At 42.3% G+C, this 20,136-nt stretch overlaps 1 protein-coding gene across 2 annotated transcripts in view; it reads right to left on the reverse strand.

Moving 5' to 3' along the window:
• Window positions 1–20,136, reverse strand: part of gpr63 (G protein-coupled receptor 63) — a 161,704-nt gene that overhangs the window by 113,203 nt on the left and 28,365 nt on the right. The window contains exon 2 of one of the 2 annotated variants that reach the window (XR_005942958.1): window positions 18,595–18,993. The exons of the other annotated variant lie outside the window; for it this stretch is intronic. The gene's annotated coding sequence lies outside the window, so the exon portion shown is untranslated. Of the gene's footprint in view, window positions 1–18,594; window positions 18,994–20,136 lie in introns of those variants that run through there. 2 annotated transcript variants of the gene reach the window in all.

A 20,136-nucleotide genomic window follows, 5' to 3' on the forward strand; every position in this document is an offset into this window, starting at 1 on the left:
TTTTACATCCACCTGAGAGCACACGAGGCCGCAGTTTAACTTCACACCTGAAAGGCAGGACCCCCAACAGTGCAACACTTCATCAGAATTGCATATATTGTCAGCACAAATTGTGTTCTCGAAGTAGTACTCAAACCCATAACCTTCTGAGTTAGAGGTGAAAGTACTACCACTGAGCCAAGGCTGAGAGTGATATGAGAAGCTAGAAAAAGATGCACGGTCATAGGCAAAGGAGAGAGAAATCATAGTGGGCAAGGTGAAGAGGGTGTTGTTCCAGAAACAGCTAAACAAATGGCTTCAACCTTAGTAATAAAGATGACCATAAGCTCCTTGCAGTGGTGGAGGTGAGGGAGGAGGAGCATTAGAGAGGGAGAAGAGATAACGTGTTTTCTCTACTGCCAACAGAGCTACCTTTGAGTTCTAAGATGATCCTCAACTCAGTTAAGCTTCTAATGTGGCTCATTTATGCTAGCTAGAGGTAACATACATTCATTTGCAGAGATCATTCTCCACAAACAAAAAATAATATGTCCAAGCCTTGTGCTGTTTTTGAAATACCCAGGAGCTTGGTGAGCCTACAGTTCCCTGTTGCTTTCTCCAAGGCAAGGCCTCGACAAGTGTTGACTGCCGACCAATCAGCACCCATTTCTCCAATCATATAAATTGTGATTGTTTGAAATTTGGCATTCTTGAATTTGTCCTGAAGAATGAGATGAAAAACTTAAGCAACTTGTTTCACGTTTAACTGCCTCTTGAATTGTCCTAGCAAGTCGCTCAGTAATACTCAAGAAGGTGGCTCAATATAGGCAATAAATGCTGCCCTTGCCAATGATCTTGCCACATCCTGTAAATGAATTAAAAAAACAAACAAGGTGAGATGCTTGGAGGAGGCAAAAGTGCTAGAGGTGGTGGTGGTGGTAAATACCAAAGCATAAGGACTACATTACCAATATCTCGGTTTTTGGCAGGGCAAGGGGTGGGAAAGTTTTGCAAGTAAGAGAGGCCTTGCGAGAGGAATGATGATCAAGGGCCAAGTTTTAGCTGAAGCTAGGATATCAATACAATCATCCATGACAAGATCATGAATGCTAAGGGCTTTGTTCATGAGTGAATGGACATTCCAGTGGGACATGCAGAAGGGGTATTAATTATTGATCTACTGCTAGAGTCTAGACAGTGGGTGGGGTGAGCAAGAGAATTAGGAGGTTACAAGATTAACCCCCAGCACTTTAAAGCTAGAACTGAACGCCATACTCAAATGGGACATTACCAAAGCACTATACAGTTTCAGTGTTATGTGGTGGCAGATGGTGTTTGACAGGAGGATCAAATCCACAAGGGACACTTGATCACACAGTCACAATTGTTTTGCAATTTGTATTTTATTTCGGGATGCGTGCCCTGAATTTAGAAGTAATAAGGCTACCATGACTTCAGAGGTTTTTAGAAAACTAAACATTTATTAACAAAAGAAAAGATTTTAAGCACATGCATAGGTCTATAAATTACTACTATAATACCTCCTGAAACCCCGAATTAATCTGGCTTCCAGTTACACCCTCATTACAGCAACAGTAAAAACAAATAGATTTAAACAGACCCAGGCAAAGCCACACAATACCCTGGACAGTCAAATTCGAAGTGAGTTTTCTCAGCTTCAATTCCTGTAGATAACAATTTGATGCACAGAGACTGGAGGCTTTTCACATGTGTGTTAGATCTTAGAATGCCTTCTCCTTTGACACACAGCCTCATCTCCTTTATACATGTTTCTCCTTTTTTAATGTAAATTCCATTGTTCCGATATGTCTTTGGACTTTATCTTTCTAATAATATAAATCTTTCATAGTACTAATTTTATCAGTAGCCTTTAGGAAAATTAAAAATACACTGTTTGACTTGGCTTCTTCTGAGCTAGCAGAACCCAGATCCCACTGTACTATTTCAAAAGCAGCAGTTTCTCTTGGTGTCCTGAATCATGTGTTGCGTTTACTTTGCATAACAATTTGCACTTCAGGGTAATTAACTGTTCATGAAGTGTCTTGGTATATTTTTGAGACTTGATATGGCACTATATAAATACATGGAACCTCCCAATCTACCTTTCTCAGAACTCTCTTCAAGGTATTATTTTTTTTAAAAAGGTAGGTCATGTTCATAATTTCAGATTAAGTAGATAACCAATTAGCGATAATCTACAAAGGGCTATGGGTGTCTCTCTCGGTGATCATAACAATATTCTTCTGTAATTATTTGCTAACTACTCTTCTTAAATTTTGCTAATCTATATCGAAACTGCAAATGTACCTTTGAACAAATCAATGTTTTTGCTGCAAATATGCAAATTTTTTGCATATAACAAGCAATATCAATGACTGGACACAGACAAGGTGGGGTTGTTCTCCTTGGAGCAAAGGAAATTAGGGGAGGAACATAGGGATGTAGGAACATAGGAGCAGGAGTAGGCATTTGGCCTGTAGAGCTTGCCCTGCCATTCGAACGGATCATGGCTGATCACCTATCTCCACCCAATTTTACCCCACTATGCCTACATCCCTTGATGTCATTAGTCTCCAGAAATCAGGGAGATCTCAGAGCTGGACAAGTTTATGACTTGTTTACGTAACTGACAAGGAAAAACTGCTCCCATTAGCTGATGCTACAAGGACTACAGGACACGGATTTAAGGTTTTGAGCAGGGGGGATGTGGGTAAGAACTTTTTCTTAGGCAGCTGGAACTCACTGCATACAGGGGTTGTAGAAGTGGAGACAATGAACAATTTCAAAATGAAATTGCATGGCCACTTGAAAGAAATAAACTTGCAGGGCTATTGGGATAGAATGACGGAATGAGATTGACTGGATTGCTCGACAGACAGCCAGCATAGACCTGAGGGGTCAAATAGCTTTCTGTGCAATAATGACTATGAATTTAAAATCTACAAAATTTTTACTTTACAGTTCTAGCAACTTTATTTATGAAGATCAAACCTCTCACACAGTAAATCACTGCTCACAGGGTTTTTACTCGTCGGGTGGGTGCAGCGGGCAGGCCTGGGAGCGTCTCGAAACCAGCCATCGCCCGCAATCGGGTCCCAATATCAATTTCATGCTGGCTGGCCAATTAACAGCCAGCCAACATGAAATATGCGCTGCCAGGGTGGGGGCGGAGGAGGGTGAGTGCAGAAGTTTGCGCGAGTGGGGGTAATGAAAGCTGCCTGAAGCACAGAGCTGCCCCAGGGAACTGAGGATTTTTTAAAAATCTGAAATAAAAAACTTAGCAATGTTAAAACCATGCCCCCTCACGTGACTATCACATGAGCAGGGACATGTTATAAATGCCAGTGGATGAGGTTTCCTAAAAAATCCAAAGGCCGCCGCGAAAAATTTTATTCAATTATAACTTTAATGGCCTTAATAGGCTTGCTAGTTGTCGGCGGGCACGCTGCCGATTCCTACGTGTGCCCGCTTACCGAAATATCACGCAAGTGCGTGATGACGTCAGGACACTCGCCCGATGTCATTGTGTGTCATTCTATGCTCGAGTGGGTCAGGTGCGTGCCCACCCACCCAGCGCAAATTTCTACCCTATCTCAAAGTTGATTAATAACACATCAAAAACAAAACAGTATCGTATTTGATCTCCTGCCTTCTCTCTCTCTCTCTGAAGAATACATCACAGTATAAATAGTAGAGGCCTAACACTAACAGCCAAAATACTCAACAACAGTTGACCACCATTGCCCATTAATCAACTTGCCTGAATCTTATTTTTACCTCCCACAGTTTACACCAGTCAATAAATAGTTTTGGATATATCCTGTTTTGTTCATCTTGAATCATTAACATGAATGGTCAAGGCTTTTCCACTTCATGAAAAGGCAGAATGTCACAAATACAACACCAACAAATACGTAAGAAGTCCATGTTATACACAAGATTTCAGATACATTGCCATACAGCTCACAAGAAAATCTCCAAAAGTATTGCTCATGGATAATGTGAACAATTAGCTGCTAAACATTATATATTTTTACAGATTTCTATTTTTAATACTGTACTATCATTGACTCTGGCCATAATTGCCTATTCCTTGCTATCTCTCAGCACTTAAATTTAAAATTATATTGACAAAAGTCAGAGAGCAAGTTAGTTGCCCTCACATTCAGAAACTACAGCACAAAATAGTAAACAGAGAACTAGCTAGGGGATATAATGCGAAGAATAGTGGTGAACAGCTACTTATCAGACTGGAGGGAAGTATACAATAGTTCTCCATGGGAAAGTATCAGGATCACTGCTCTTTTTGATATATATTACTGACCGGGATGGAGTACATAGACCTAAATTTCAAAGTTTACAGATAACAAGAAACATGGAAATGTAATAAACAATGAGATGGATAATAAAAGAGTTCAAGGGACAGGCACACTAGTGAAATGGGTAGATATAGATGGAAATTAATGCAGAGAAAAATGTGATGTGATAAATTTTGGTTGGAGGACTGAGGAGAGGCATTATAAACTTAATGATTCAATGCAGGAACAGAGACACTTGTGTATTTACACAAATCTTCAAAAGATGACTATAATAGAACCCTTTTTCTCTGCATTAACACACCAAACCAGATTAAATTAGTTCATTTTGTACCCACGGCCATGTTTCCCAATCTTGTTTGTAAAGAAATGACAAATTTGGCAACGAAAGTGGGATCATGATTCCCTTGCTGAAAAATTTTGGGCTCGGGCTGGAGGGGCTTTCAGCTAAGCAACCAAGGAGCTTGTAAGTTTTCCATGAGAAATTGGCTTAAAAATCCAATCTAGAGAAAAGGATGCTGTACACATGTGTGGACTGCCTTAAACGATGACAGTGTCAACAGGTACTATTGGGTGACTGGGGGAGTACAGCCATGAACGAGCACATTTCGGTGCATGTGTGGAATGGCTAGAAATGTTTTTCACTGTTAACAATATTCCCGAAGATCCTGATAATCATGCTGTCAACATGACAGTGGGGGGGAAAAGAAAAGGACAATATTTTTTAACTGAAGCAGGTGCAGAAAATGCTCAAGAATTTGCTTGCCCCAACAAAGCCAAGAGACACACAGCTGTCAGGCACTCAGATTAAGCTTGAGCAGCACTAGAACCCCAAGCTGTGGGAGATTGCAGAAAGCTATCATTTCTGAACAAAGGATTAGTTGTCCAATGGACTAATTGAGAGTTTGTCATGGCCTTGAAAAAGCTATCCATTCAATGTAATTGGAGATTGCAAGAGACAGCGTTGCAGGGCAGAGCTGTTAACAACTGCCAGTCATCAGCTGAAGTAAATAAGCTGCAGGTAAGTGAGCAGAAGGCCACAGTGATGGTAGTTGGTAGTAGCAGTGGTACAAAGTCCGGTCACCGGTGCTTGGACAATTCTGCACCCAGTACTGGCCCATTTTTGAAGGCAGAGTGCTATAGCTGCAGGAAGGATCATCTTGCCAAAATATGCCGCAAGAAATTCAACAAAGTAAGCAGTGGCCAGAAGAAACGACAGTCATTACATAAAGTTGTTGAACAGCAACAGGTCATTGGGGTCACTGGAGATCCATTCGATCAGAAGCACAAGGATGCCCAATGGAAATTCAGACGGTATTGTGGTTCCTGTAACGTTGGACGGAGCTCCAGCAGACATGGAGGTCGACATTGGCACATCAGTTAGCATGGTTCCTGAGTCGCTGCATCTTGAAAAGTTGAGTCAATGTTAGCTGGAAAAGTTGAGAACACAGTTATGAAGTTATTGAGGTGATAAAATTCCCATAATCGGCAGTGTGTTGATTCTGCTCACCTACAATGGGCAATATGCAAAACTGCTCATTATTGTTGCACAAGGTGACAAACCAGCCTCTTTAGGAAGAAATTGGTTAGCAGCACTTGATTGGAACAAGCTTTTTCGTGCTGAAGCAAGATTCACAACGATTGACAAGTGCCCTCAAGTGTTTAGCAAAGCAATTCAAGGATAAAAGGCTAATGTATGGGTTCAGAGGAATGCGATATCAGTTTATTGCATGTCTAGTAACTTATACTCTAAAAGAGAAGGTAGGGCAAGAACTGAAAAGATTGGAGTCTAAGAACTTTACCTCTAAGGTAGAACAGAGTAATAGCCTACTCCCTTAGAGTATCCAAGTCAGATGTAGTGTAAGAATATGCGGTGATTCTAAGGTGACTGTAAATCAGGTACTAGAATGTAATCCGCCTGATGCTTTGCCAAACATGGAGCATCTGTTCACATTGTTGTCAGGGGTCCAGACTGTTTAATTTGATTTGACAAATGCCTATCTGCAACTTGCGAAGATAATGAATCTTAAGTCATACTTGTCCATAAATACACAAGGGTTCAGTTTCATAGGCTGCCATTTGAAGTTCCTTCAGCCCCTGGAATTTTCCAAATGGTAATGGACCAAGTTTTTGCAAGGTATTGAGGGAATAGTGTGCTATTTGGATGACATACTTATTTCAGTTCAAAACAGGTAGACCCATGATGGCAGACCAGAAGATGTGCTTAAATGTTTGGAACAGCATGGAGTTTGGATGAAGGCACACAAATGTGGAATGCTTCAAAACGCTGTAGAGTATTTGAGTCACAGGGTAGACAAAGATGGGTTACCTTCTACTAAGAGAAACGTTCAAGCAATAAGAAATGTACCATGTACTCAAAACATTTCTGAGCAAGGATCGTTTTTGGACCTAGTGAATTGCTATGATAAATTCATACCAAATTTGGTAAATTGATTGCATCCATTGAATAATTGGCAGACTGGGTTCAAAGGGCTGAATGGCCTCCTCCTGCTCCCATTTCTTATATTATGTCCTTAAAGAACTCTTGGGGAAGGATGTTCCTTGGAATTGGGCAAAGGAGTGTGACAAAACATTGTTATAAAAGTCAACTGGTACAAAGTACGATTCTTGTACATGTCAATGTGTCCAAAGAGATTGAGCTAGCATGTGATGCCTCTCCATACAGAATTGGGCTGTGGTCTCCAATGTATTGGATGATGGTGAGGAGAGAACAATCGCACTTGCCCCTTGCACCCTCGATGACAGTGAGAAAAAATATGCTCAGGTAGAATATGAAGCATTGTCTTTGATTTTTGGAGTAAGAAGATTTCATAAGTACTTGTATATCCGTACTTTCAGGATCAAAACTGACCATAAGCCACTGATGGCTATGCTGAATCCAAATTCTCCAGTGCTTACTTTAGCTGCATCCCAAATGCAGAGATGGGCTTCGGTCTTGTCTACTTAATTAGTGCAATATTAAATACAAATGATCAGAAGATCATTGTAATGCCGATGTGATGTCTAGATCACCATCAGAGGTAAAACCCAATAGGGAGGATGGATGTTTCTCTTTGCGTGTAGATCAGCTGCTGGCCACAACTCATAGGAACCCTGTGTCGGCAGGGGTGTATGTCTACATCACAAATCAGTGGCCAATAAGATAACGGATATACAAATCAGGCCATCTTTTATGCATAAATATGAGCTGTCAGTTGATAAAGGCTGTGTTATGTGGGGAGCCAGAGTGTAATTCCTCAAAAGTACAGATCGCAGTTGCTATGTGATCTTCGCGATCAACACTTAGCTTCTCACTAGATTCTTTGTCAAGCTCATCCCTATCTTTGGTGGCCAAGACTAGATAAGAACATTAGAAGAAACAGTGAAACATGTAGAGTACATCAAATAATAAGAGAAGGAGCCACCATCAGCATCTTTGCAACCGTGAAAATGGCCAGCTGGAACGTAGCAGAGGCTGCATGTAGATTTTGAAGACATTGAAAGGAAACAGCTATTCATGGTGATAGGTAGCCATTTGAAGTGAATTGAACAGTTTCCGATGAATCGAATACAGTAACTAACAAAATTTTAGACATGTTGCTTATGGGTTCTCAGAGCAAATGGTGAAATTGCAAAAGAGGAACATGTAATTGAGTGAGACTCTATTAGCTAGGATCCAGCCATGTGAGGGCAGCACTGGTTTGGGCGGTCACAGTACTCTACAATAATCTGTTTCTCTTCACTGAAGCTGTTAGACTTGCTGTGCATACTCTAAATTTTTGCTTTTTGTTTCCAATTTACAGCACTGGCAGTTTTACTCACAACCCATTTAAAAATCACGGCCAAGGAAAAGAGAAAAACCCAGGACCAACAAGAGGTACAATATATCCTGGAAAATTCCTCTCTGATTCCGAAACTTCATTTTTCGCTGGATCACAGACTGGCAAACTTCCTGTTTACCTAAATACACACCACATTACTTGTTTCTTAGAGGACAGTCCAAAGCCAGGGGCAGAATTTCACCCATGTCGGGTGGGGTCAGCAGGGGTGGTTGGGAAGCCGACCACTGCCCTCGATTGGGGCCGGAAGGCAATTTCTCGCTGGCGGGCCAAGTAAGGTCTATCCCACGTGAAACGCAAGTGGCAGCGCTCAGCACTGCCTGTGCAGCTGAAGGTGGGGGGGAGTAAAGAGAAAAAGAGAGAGGAGGGTGAGCCAGGCGAGCGTGACATTCGTGCTTGCAGGTGAGTGCACGCGCTTCATAATCTCCCTGAGGTACAGAGCTGCCTCAGAGAGATGAAGAGAGAGATGAAAAAAAAATGCTATGAAACATGTCCCTGGTCATGTGACTCTGTCTTTTATCTTAGTTTTATTTTATTTTTATTTGCTTTTGGAAACCTCATCCCGCTCATGGATGGGGTTTCCAAAAAAACGCAAAGGCTGCTTGGTCATTTTGCCTGCCAGCCAGCTGTTAGGTTGGACAGGCAGCGAAAAATTTAAGTTAATTGATTACTTAATGGCCATAACAAGCCTCTTAATTGTCAGTGGGCGCGCTGTCGGCTCTGGTGCTCGCCTGCCAACAGAGTAATCACGCAACTGCACAATGACATCGGCACGCTCGGCCAACATCAACGTGTCTCATTTCACGCTCGAGCAGGTTGGGCCCACTCGCTGAGTGAAAATCTTTCCCCCAGGTTTTCATTGTGCTCAATGTGGCTTCAGCAATCAGTAGAAGAGAAACAATCATGATAGAAAGAAAATCATGATAAAGGATAAAGTGGGAGAAAGAAGTCTGAAGTTGAAGCAGAAGGTTAGAGTGAAGAATCATGATCACAAGCGATTGAAATGGTTACCACAAAGAGTCATGAAAATATGTGATCCTCACATAATTTGTCAAGATATTTAGTAGTGGAAAGGTTAGGTTTGTACATAGAGATCATGTTTTACATTCAGAGGTTCACAAAAAAAAGGAGGAAATTGGTAAGAATAATGAGTCTGATAAATCAGATAGTTTGGATTCAAGGCAAGTACCAACAGTTACTCCAACACAAGTCGTACCAGAGCCTATTTCATATCCAAGTCAGAGTCAGACAGATGAAGTGGAAAATTCAAGTATAAGTCAAGGTCAAAATCAGTCCTTGTTGGAGAAAACTTCTTCGGTCTAAGATGGATCACGGTCCTTCCCTAAGTTCCAAAAGCTGGATCAGGAAAGGTGGTTAAGATTGATTTGTGAATAAATGAAAAGAAAGAAATGTATGAAATTATAAATTCAAACACATTGTAACTTTTCATTAAGGAGGGAGAAATGTAATAACACCCTCTTATGGTCATTTGTGTATGTATGTATACAAACTAAATGGATTAAACTAGTTCACGTATCAATTGTCATGATTTCCACACTAGTGTTATGGACTGGGGAAAGGGGCAAACTGAACTCCTTTATTTTATCACTGTCTGTCTGTAAGCAGAGATGTTTTAATTTTTGAAATAGACTGCGGCGTGTTCCCCTAAACCCTCTGTTTGTGAAGTCAATTTTAAACCAACTTATAGCAAACTTGCTTTAGGGTTAAATCAGAACTATTGTTTATTCATACATTCAAATTCAGGGGATAGTTGTTGCAACTACGTACACTGCTTTGGCATTGACAGGCTGGATGTTAACAGAAGACTTCCCTGGGAGTCCAGGAATGTAACATGAAAACGTTGAAAAGACCAACAGGAGCTTGGGTTATGTGGTGTTGCCTATTGATGGGTCAGCTTCAGGCTAACAATCAATTTCTATGTATCTGGCCAAAATCCATTATTCACCTTAGGAGACAGATGGTGGGTATCAGCATCTCCTCAAGCCTAACAAGTTTCGATGGCTCTCTCTTTGTTATAAGTCCAGGCTGGGGAGACTATTGCTTCCTTGTTTCATTAATTATAAAGGATCTACACAATGAAGGATGTGAGATTCCAAAAGGATGAGGGCTGAGTTTTGTCCTGTAATTACTGTTGGAGGTTTCTAGAACCGTAGCCAACTTGCAAATCATGCGACCTGTAGCAGCCACGTTTTTGGTCCAGCAAAGACCATTTTAAAATAAGCAGAAAGTAAGGTTTTATTTACAGTTTCTGATCTCTTTCACGTCTTATGGACATGACAGGAGTGTTTCGTCTGTAAAGATGAAAGTGGCAAGACAAATTAAGAAGGCAGTTAAAAAAAACATTGGGATACTTGTTTTTATTAATAGAGGAGTATGAAAGGAATTATGCTAAACCTTTATAAAATACTGGTTAGGCCTCAGTTGGAGTCTTGTTTAATTCTAGTCAGCACACTTTAGGAAGAATATCAAGACCTTAGCGAGGAGTCAGAAGAGACTTACTAGAATGGTACAAGAATGACTTACTAGAATGACTTCAGTTGTGTGGAGGAACTGGAGAAATTGGGGTTGTCATCTTTAGAGCAGAGAAGGCCAAAAGGAGATTTGCTGGAGGTGCTGAAAATTACAAAGGATTTTGATAGAGTAAATAAGGAGAAACTGTTTCCACTGGCAGAAAAGGCCAGTAACCAGAAAACACAGACTTAAAAGGTAATTGAGAAATGAACCAGAAATGACTACATTTTTTTGATACAGCGAGTTCTGCTCTTGAATTTATGTCAGTAAGAGTGGTGGAAGCAAATTCAATAGTAACTTTTAAAATGGATTTGTATAAATATTTACTGCTGCTGCTTGTGGCCACCCCTACCAGCAGATCTGGTGTCATGAAATGTCATGCTTGTCTGTCTTGCAAGATCCTCACAAATCCACTGTAGCTCGTCTGCAACCATTCTGTGACATCCATCATCCAAGTACACCTTGGTTGACCACGCTGTCTCCTGTCCATCATGCCCGCTAGAAGAGATTTCTGTAGCTCTTCAACTCTGATCAAATGGCCAAAATGCTGACATTTTCTTTTCTGGATGCCACTTTATAGAGTTTTTTTTGCTCTTGTAATTTCAAACACCTCTCCATTGGTCTTTTGGTCTGCATTTAGAATTTTAAGCATACATCTTAGCATCCACATTTCAAAGACCTCTATTTTCTTCCACAGACCTTTACTCAGTGTCTAGGCTTCTTCAGGAAAATGAATAGAATGTGGCACCTTATAAGTTTTTATCCTTGTTCTTTGAAGGGACACTAGTTTTAGCCATCTGCCAGAGGTTTTGGTTTTTTCCTTTCTCTTTTAAACAGAATAAAGACCAAATTAATGATTCACTGGTTTGTTTGTAAAACATCTGAGTGAATGCTTTCAGTCAGGACAGGAAGTGCCATAGGTTTATCTACAAGGCTATTCTGTTACTCTGGAGCAAAAGAATTCTCAAATTAGATAAACCCAAAGCTGATGAAAATGTGTGCTCTTCTACTGACAGCCCTGTCAATACACTTATGCTATATTATGTAATTGTTAACTATTTGGGGTAACATAAATCTTACAATTTCTTTTAAAATTCTACTTAAGGTGGCATAATGGCACCAATGTTTTTCAACAATGCAGTAAGATGTACGTTTTCATGTCTATATGCTATTTTCATGGAAAAATTTGTAAATGAAGATCAGGATCGCACATTTTCATGCTCAATTTGCCATTTTAAAAGTTACTATTTTAAGCCAAGTATCATGTGGAGCTGCCACATGAACAGTGGCCAACTTCTTCCAAGAAATACAGAAAACTCATTAAAGGCACCATGAGCTTCTTCACCCAATTCCTTGCATTTGAGGTTGGAGAGCAATTTGCTAATGTAAATTTGAAGGCTGTGACTCATTTGGTTTAAGATTGATTACTCAAAGAGTGTTTGCTTAATGCTACTGATATATTCTCCCTATTAAAAAACTGGGTTATTGTTTAATCAACAGGATGTTTAGACTTGAGAGTAGTTATTTATTTAACAATAGACTATATTCACTCTTTGGCAGTGACTCCCTAATCTTCAAGTCAAGCTGTCATACCAATTACATTTTAGGGAGTGCTGAAGTTTAAAAATAAAGGGCAAGGGAAGGTCAGCTAGTTGAGTAGAGGGTGGTGGTAAAGGTTACAAGATTTTAATAACCTCAAAGAATGGCTTACTGTTGTAGCAGAAAAGAAGCTTTATCCCACAACTGGTTTATTTAAATTTGCAGGATGGATTATTAAAAAGCTTTCACGAATTTTATGTATTCTTCTCCTAAAAGTGTTGGTTCATTTCTGGGATATGGGTCCCCAAATTTAAGTTGAATTACAGTGCCAGTCAAGTGGCCACCATTCACATAAGTCTTCATGACGAGCATCAAGCAGCTTTTCAACTGTAGTCGGAATCTCACTATGTCTAATCCTGTCCCAATACAATAAACCCATATACATACTTATGTCAAGAGTTGCCAGATATCATTTAGGAGCATGAATCCTATGTAATTTTATTCTTACAATCTAGTTATGTAAAAGTCTTGTGTTATTTACAATATCTCAGTTTTAATTATTACTTTCTAAGTAATTTAATCCATACGCTTTGGCTTTATCAAAATTAATAGTTTTTTTTCAAAAATTTGAAATGACTCAAGAAATGAATGCATATGGACAACGGATAATGATGATTACTTATCTGCTGCAACCTCAAGAGGAAAAGAATATGCAGTCTAAAGCAAAAGACTTATCATAATCCAAGGACAGACATCCAAAAATAACATCCTTGATTTCAAGGGGCAGAATTTTATGTTTGTCGGGCGGGCAGGCCTGACCCAATTGGCGGCAGGCACGTAGCCAATCTCCGCCAGCGAAATGGGTAGTGCCATTATTTTTTGCGGGCAGGCCAATTAAGGCCCGCCCAACGCGTTGTAGACTCCCGTGTACAGCGGGAATTTCAAGTGTGCGGCGGACGTGTACAGACTGCCGGTTCCAATGGGGAACCGGCAGTCTGTATAAAGAAAGGCCAGGCAACCTCCTTTAGGCTGTTCACCATGGTCAGCAACCAGTTTGCACAGTGGGCTCTAAAAGAGGGCAGGGCAGAGGAGAAGGGGGGCAGGCTGCAGGGTAGGCCAGTGGGGGAACAACGTGCCCCTCAGTTCTCTGATGCCTGCTTTGCTACCCTCCTCGAAGAGCTGTCACATCGTCGGGAGGTGTTGTTTCCCGAGGACAGAAGGAGGGCCCCCACGTTAACAAGCAGGCGTGGCAGGTGATGGCAGAGATAGTAATCTCTCAAGATGCTGTGCAGAGCACAGGAACTCAGTGCCACAAACGCTTCAATGATGTGTTGTGCTCTGGAAGGGTGAGTACCATATCGGCCTTGGCCATTTAACCCAGCAGGTGGCCTTAGTCTTTGAGGCACCCCCCCACCCCCGACGTATTAGTGTCATTACAGCATTGGGCATTTGGTGCACGCTGGGTGGGCAAACAGATAGTGACCATGCTTACACCAGCCTTAGTGGTTGAGGAGAAGATGGGTTCTCCCGCAGCATATGTTGGTGCTTGTCGCAATTGAGTAGTCTGGGGGCAACCTGCAGGGGAGGCAGCTAGACACATACTCAGAACTCCAACACATGTCTTATTGATGGTGATGAGATGGTGGAAAGGGAGCCTCAAGGTGTTGTGGCCAAGAGCCATCTGCTGGGCTCGGCGCCGCACTTAGTTGCGTCTCCTTGCCATGGGCACTAAATAACCCTGTGTTATTCAAAGTGATGGATGCCGAATATGTCCAAGTGGCCGGTGGGGGAGGCGTTTGGGAGCAGCCGTACTATCTTCTGTTGACTGATCACCAGTAGTGTGGACAGGAGCCGCTGGAGGCCTCAAATGGGCCATTGTGGTTGGGTTGCGGCTTGCACGTGCAGACTACATGAGCGATCAACCCCAATAAATGCTCTTCTCTGTTCTGCAAGCAAAAAAAAACACAATAGCTGGCAGCTTTTGCGGACTGGTGGTGGGCATGCCGTGCTGCATCATATCACCACCTTTGAGGAACAGGCCATGAAGCTGAGGAGGAGGCAGGCGGCCAGGTCGGCAGGTGGTGGTGAGGCTGGGGTGCAGCGGCTATGTATGAGGCCCACAGTCCCATCCACTCTGTCTCCCCACCATCCAAAGCACTGATGATTGCTGCAATCATTAATGCAGCAACACTGCTCATTCACAGACTGATACAGTCAGACGTGTGCGTCATACACAAAGGTCCCTCGGCCCCTTGAGGATGCGTGTCTTTAGCAACTTCCAAAGTCGCCTTATCCCATTGTGACCACTATCCCCATGGCCTAACATGTCATGGCACCACTGCTGCACATCCAAAGACTTATTGCATCTTAGGAGGGTTTGTACCTCCGCCATCCTTTCAGTCACGGCGTCCCACATTACTCTGTCCAAAAGGTCCTCAGCACCTCACCTCATGGCACTCAACTTAAATAAATGCCACCACGTTAGTCATCCCTGTGCCAAAGGGAAAATGTTGCCTTCTGTCCACCCATTCTATGGCCCTCATAACGGTATGAAGGTCAATAGTGTGACCTGTCAATCTCCTGTGCTCCACGGCAAATGTCGCAAGTATATGCAATGTTTCCTCATAAATCCAACTCTCCAGGCCAGCATGTGTCCAGGTCGGGAACCTCTGCACTCTCCCCATTACAATGCCATCCCTCCCATGAAGCACAGGTCACAACTGAACGCAGAAGTGTAGCTGTGGCCTCGACAGCATTTTCTGCACTTGCAACATGACTTCCCTTTTCCTACATCCTATTCCTTGGCTAATAAAGGCAACTCTAGCTTGTGTTGGCCATAGATTAGGGAATGTTTGATTCACAGTGTCAGAGCAATGTTTGTTTATTTTTTGGTGACAATAACCTCCACATTTATGAAATAAAAACAAAAAAATGCGGATGCTGGAAATCCAAAACAAAAACAGAATTACCTGGAAAAACTCAGCAGGTCAGGCAGCATCGGCGGAGATGAAAAGAGTTGACATTTCAAGTCCTCATGACGCTTCAACAGAATTGGGTGAATCCAAGGAGAGGGGTGAAATATAAGCTGGTTTAAGGTGGGGGGGGTGGGGGGGAGGTGTGGTTGTGGGTGGGGGGAGAGAAGTGGAGGAAGTGGTGTGGTTGTAGGGACAAGCAAGCAGTGATAGGAGCAGATAATCAAAAGATGTCACAGACAAAAGAACAAAAGAACACAGAGGTGTTGAAGTTGGTGATATTATCTAAACGAATGTGCTAATTAAGAATGGATGGTAGGGCACACAAGGTACAGCTCTAGTGGGGGTGGGGGGCATAAAAGATTTAAAAATAATGAAAATAGATGGGAAAATAAAAATCTATAAAAATTATTGGAAAAAACAAACGGAAGGGGGAAGAAACGTAAAGGGGGTGGGGATGGAGGAGGGAGTTCAAGATCTAAAGTTGTTGAATTCAATATTCAGTCTGGAAGGCTGTAAAGTGCCTAGTCGGAAGATGAGGTGCTGTTCCTCCAGTTTGCGTTGGGCTTCATTGCAACAATGCAGCAAGCCAAGGACAGACATGTGGGCAAGAGAGAGGGTGGAGTGTTAAAATGGCAAGCGACAGGGAGGTTTGGGTCATTCTTGCAGACAGACCGCAGGTGTTCTGCAAAGCGGTCGCCCAGTTTACGTTTGGTCTCTCCAATATAGAGAAGACCGCATTGGGAGCAACAAATGCAGTAGACTAAAAACAAAAAAACTGCGGATGCTGGAAATCCAAAACAAAAACAGAATTACCTGGAAAAACTCAGCAGGTCTGGCAGCATCGGCGGAGAAGAAAAGAGTTGACGTTTCGAGTCCTCATGACCCTTCGACAGAACTTGTCAAGTTCTGTCGAAGGGTCATGAGGACTCGAAACGTCAACTCTTTTCTTCTCCGCCGATGCTGCCAGACCTGCTGAGTTTTTCCAGGTAATTCTGTTTTTGCAGTAGACTAAGTTGGGGGAAATGCAAGTGAAATGCTGCTTCACTTGAAAGGAGTGTTTGGGCCCTTGGACGGTGAGGAGAGAGGAAGTGAAGGGGCAGGTGTTGCATCTTTTGCGTGGGCATGGGGAGGTGCCATATGTGGGGGTTGAGGAGGAGGAGGTGATGGAGGAGTGGACGAGGGTGTCCCGGAGGGAACGATCCCTACGGAATGCCGCCGGGGTGGGGTGAAGGGAAGATGTGTTTGGAGGTGGTATCATGCTGGAGTTGGCGGAAATGGTGGAGGATGATCCTTTGAATGCGGAGGCTGGTGGGGTGATAATTGAGGACAAGGGGGACCCTATCATGTTTCTGGGAGGGAGGAGAAGGCGTGAGGGCAGATGCACGGGAGATGGGCCGGACACGGTTGAGGGCCCTGTCAACCACTGTGGGTGGAAAACCTCGGTTAAGGAAGAAGGAGGACATGTCAGAGGAACTGTTTTTGAAGGTAGCATCATCAGAACAGATGCGACGGAGGCGAAGGAACTGAGAGAATGGGATGGAGTCCTTACAGGAAGTGGGGTGTGAGGAGCTATAGTCGAGGTACCTGTGGGAGTCGGTAGGCTTGTAATGGATATTAACAAAAAAACTGCGGATGCTGGAAATCCAAAACAAAAACAGAATTACCTGGAAAAACTCAGCAGGTCTGGCAGCATCAAACAAAGGACTAGACTCTTTCCACACCTTCAGTCTCCAGTGTTCTAAATATCAAGTAGGAAAACAATAGATCTTGAAACAAAAGTACTTAATGAAGCTATGTTGTCAAGTTTACCCATTTAGGGTAATAATTTTTTTTTGACGATTAGAGAGGCAGTAGCTCTACCAACAAATTTTATGACCACTTCTTACATGTACAAAGTTTAGAGACGAGCTTGGATGCGCACAAATCGTTTAGGATGAACAGCCTAAATATGCTGAAGCAAATGGGTACTCATTCTCTAAGACCCCTTTGAAGTTATAAAGAATCAGAGAAAACTGAGCTAAAAATGCTTAGTAAAGTATGTATGTCATTTGGTCACATCATCAAGAATCTTGCCTTTAAAAGAGGAATAAGTTCAGGTACAATCAAGGTACATTCCCACAAGGGGTAAAGGTAGAACTGACAAAGGCAGAGCTTCCCGGATGACAAAAATAAGAGTCAGGTGAAACAAAATAAGGTACATATGACAGATGTCAGGTTGATAATAGAAATGAGAACCCGGCTGAATATACAAAGTTCAAACAGGGAGTCAAAAAAGAGAAGCAAAGACAGTATTGAGACTGGCAGCTAACATAAAATGATATCTAAAAGTTGTCAATAGGCACATAAATAGTAAAGAAAGTGGTAAAAGGGGGAATGGAGCTGACTAGGAACCAAAAAAGGTGATTTACGTATGGAGGCGGGGAGCACAGCTAAGGTACTAAATGAGTCCTTACCAAAGAACTGCTGCTGCCAAAATCACGATAAAAGAGGAGGTGGTTCAATGGCCGAGCTCAAAAATGATAGAAAGATTGCCTCTACTTAACATTAATAAATCACCAGGACTAGATCAGATGCATCCGAGGATATGAAGGGAAGTTAAGATTGGAAATTGCAGAAGTGCTAGGCATAATGTTCCACTCCGCGGATACAAGGTTGGTCCAGAGGACTGCAGAAATACAAATTTACATGCTTGTTCCAAAAGGGTGCAAGGATAAGCCCAGCAACTACAGGCCTGTCAGTTTAACCTTGGTGATGAGAAAGCTTTCAGAATGAATCTGTGAACAGTCACTTCTAGAAATATAGTTTAAGGAAAGCCAACACAGATTTGTTCAGCGCAAATCATGTTTAAATAATTTGCTTGAGTTTTTTGATTATGTAACCTAGAGGATTGATGAGGGTAATATGTTTGATATAGTGTACATGGCATCTGAGAAAGTGTCACGAAACAGGTTTGTCAGCAAAGCTAAAACCCTTAGAATAAAAGAGGCAGTGACGGCATGGATACAAAGTTAGCTGAGTCACAGGAAACAGTGGTGGTGAATGGTTGTTTTTCAGATTGCAAAAGAAAAAAACTTGTAGGGTTACAGGCAAAAGCAGAGGATTGCAATTAGCAGGGTTACTTTTGCAGAGAGCTGGCAGAGACACAATGGACTGAATTGTGCTCTTTTGTGCTGTACTACTCCATTGTTCTATAGAACTGCAGCCCGTCAGGGAGACCAAGACCCACAACATAATTTAATACTGAAGTAAACCGGTTCATTGGCAAGGCCAGCATTTATTGCTCATCTTAGTGCCTTGAGTATGTAATGGTAAGCTACAGTGGTAAGCTGTTAGATAGACTTTTGACCCAGTAATAGTGATGTATTTCCAAATCAGGATGGTGAGAGACTTGGAAGAGAACTTGCAAGTGATGGCATTTCTATGCGTTTGCTGTCCAAGTTGAGGATTTGGAAGGTCTTGAAGCAGCCTTGATGAGTTGCTGCATTGCATCTTTTAGATATTGCACACTACAGCCAGGGTATACAAATGGTGGAGGGTGTAAATATTTATGAAGGTGGATGAGGTGCCAGCCATGTGGGCTCTTTGTCCTGGATGGCGTTGAGCTTCTTGAGAGTCATTGCAGCTGCACTTATCCTGGTAAGCGAAGAGTATTCCATCATACTTCAAACTTGTGCCTTCTGATGGTAGAAGATTTTGGGGAGCTCGGAGGAGGTGAGTTGCTTGTCAGAGAATATCCAGTCTCTGACTTGATCTTGAAGCTACAACATAGATGTGGCTGGTCCAGTTGAGTTTCTGGCAAAATTAATCAATAGTCCCACTGATTTCAGTATAATACAAACATTCTATGAATAATAGCACAGTAATTTCATTTGTAACAATTCGCAAGTAGTAACAACTTACATTTATACAGCAACTTTAATATAATGAAATGTCCCAAGCAGAGGTTTCAAGAAGAGAATCAATATGGCAAGAGCAAACAAACAAAAAGAGTGCAATTACATTGCTCGGTGTAGTCTATAGGCCATCAACTAGTGAGAAGGATGTAGAGGAGCAAATCTGCAGGGAAATTACAGAGAGGTGCAAACATTACAGAGTAGTTTTAAATTGGGAACTTTCATTTACCAAACATAGACTGGGATAGTGGTATGTAAAAGGCAGAGAGGGGCAAGAGTTTCTAGGGCCCGTTCAAGAGAATTTTCTGTTTTTTTATTCATTCGTGGAATGTGGGCTTTGTTGCCTGGGCCAGCATTTATTACCCATCCCTGGTTGCCCTTGAGAAGGTGGTGGTGAGCTGCATACTTGAACCGTTGCAGTACATGTGGTGTAGGTACACTCACAGTGCTGTTGGGAAGGGAGTTCCAGGATTTTGACCCAGCAACAGTGAAGGAACAGAGATATTTCCAAGTCAGGATGGTGAGCAGCTTGGGGAGGAACTTCCAGGTGGTGGTGTTCCCATCTATCTGCTGCCCTTGCCCTTCTAGATGGTGGTGGTCATGGGTTTCAAAAGGTGTTGTCTAAGGTGCCCTGGTGAATTCCTGCAGTGCATCTTATAGATGGTACATACTACTGCTAATGTGCATCGGTGATGGAGGGAGTGAATGTTTATGGATGTGGTGCCAATCAAGCGGGCTACTTTGTCCTGGATGGTTTCAGACTTCTTGAGTGTTGTGGGAGCTGCACTCATCCAGGCAAATGGGGAGCATTCCATCACATTCCTGACTTGTGCCTTGTAGATGGTGGACAGGCTTTGGGGAGTCAGGTGGTGAGTTACTCGTCACACGATTCCTAGCCTCTGACCTGCTGTTTTAACCACAATATTTATATGACTAGTCCAGTTCAGTTTCAGTGATGTTGATAGTGGGAGATTCAGCAAAGGTAATGCCATTGAATGTCAAGGCATGATGCCTAGATTCACTTTTGTTGGAGATGATCATT

The sequence above is a fragment of the Carcharodon carcharias genome, chromosome 5 (assembly GCF_017639515.1).
Source record: "Carcharodon carcharias isolate sCarCar2 chromosome 5, sCarCar2.pri, whole genome shotgun sequence".
NCBI classification, from domain to species: domain Eukaryota; kingdom Metazoa; phylum Chordata; class Chondrichthyes; order Lamniformes; family Lamnidae; genus Carcharodon; species Carcharodon carcharias.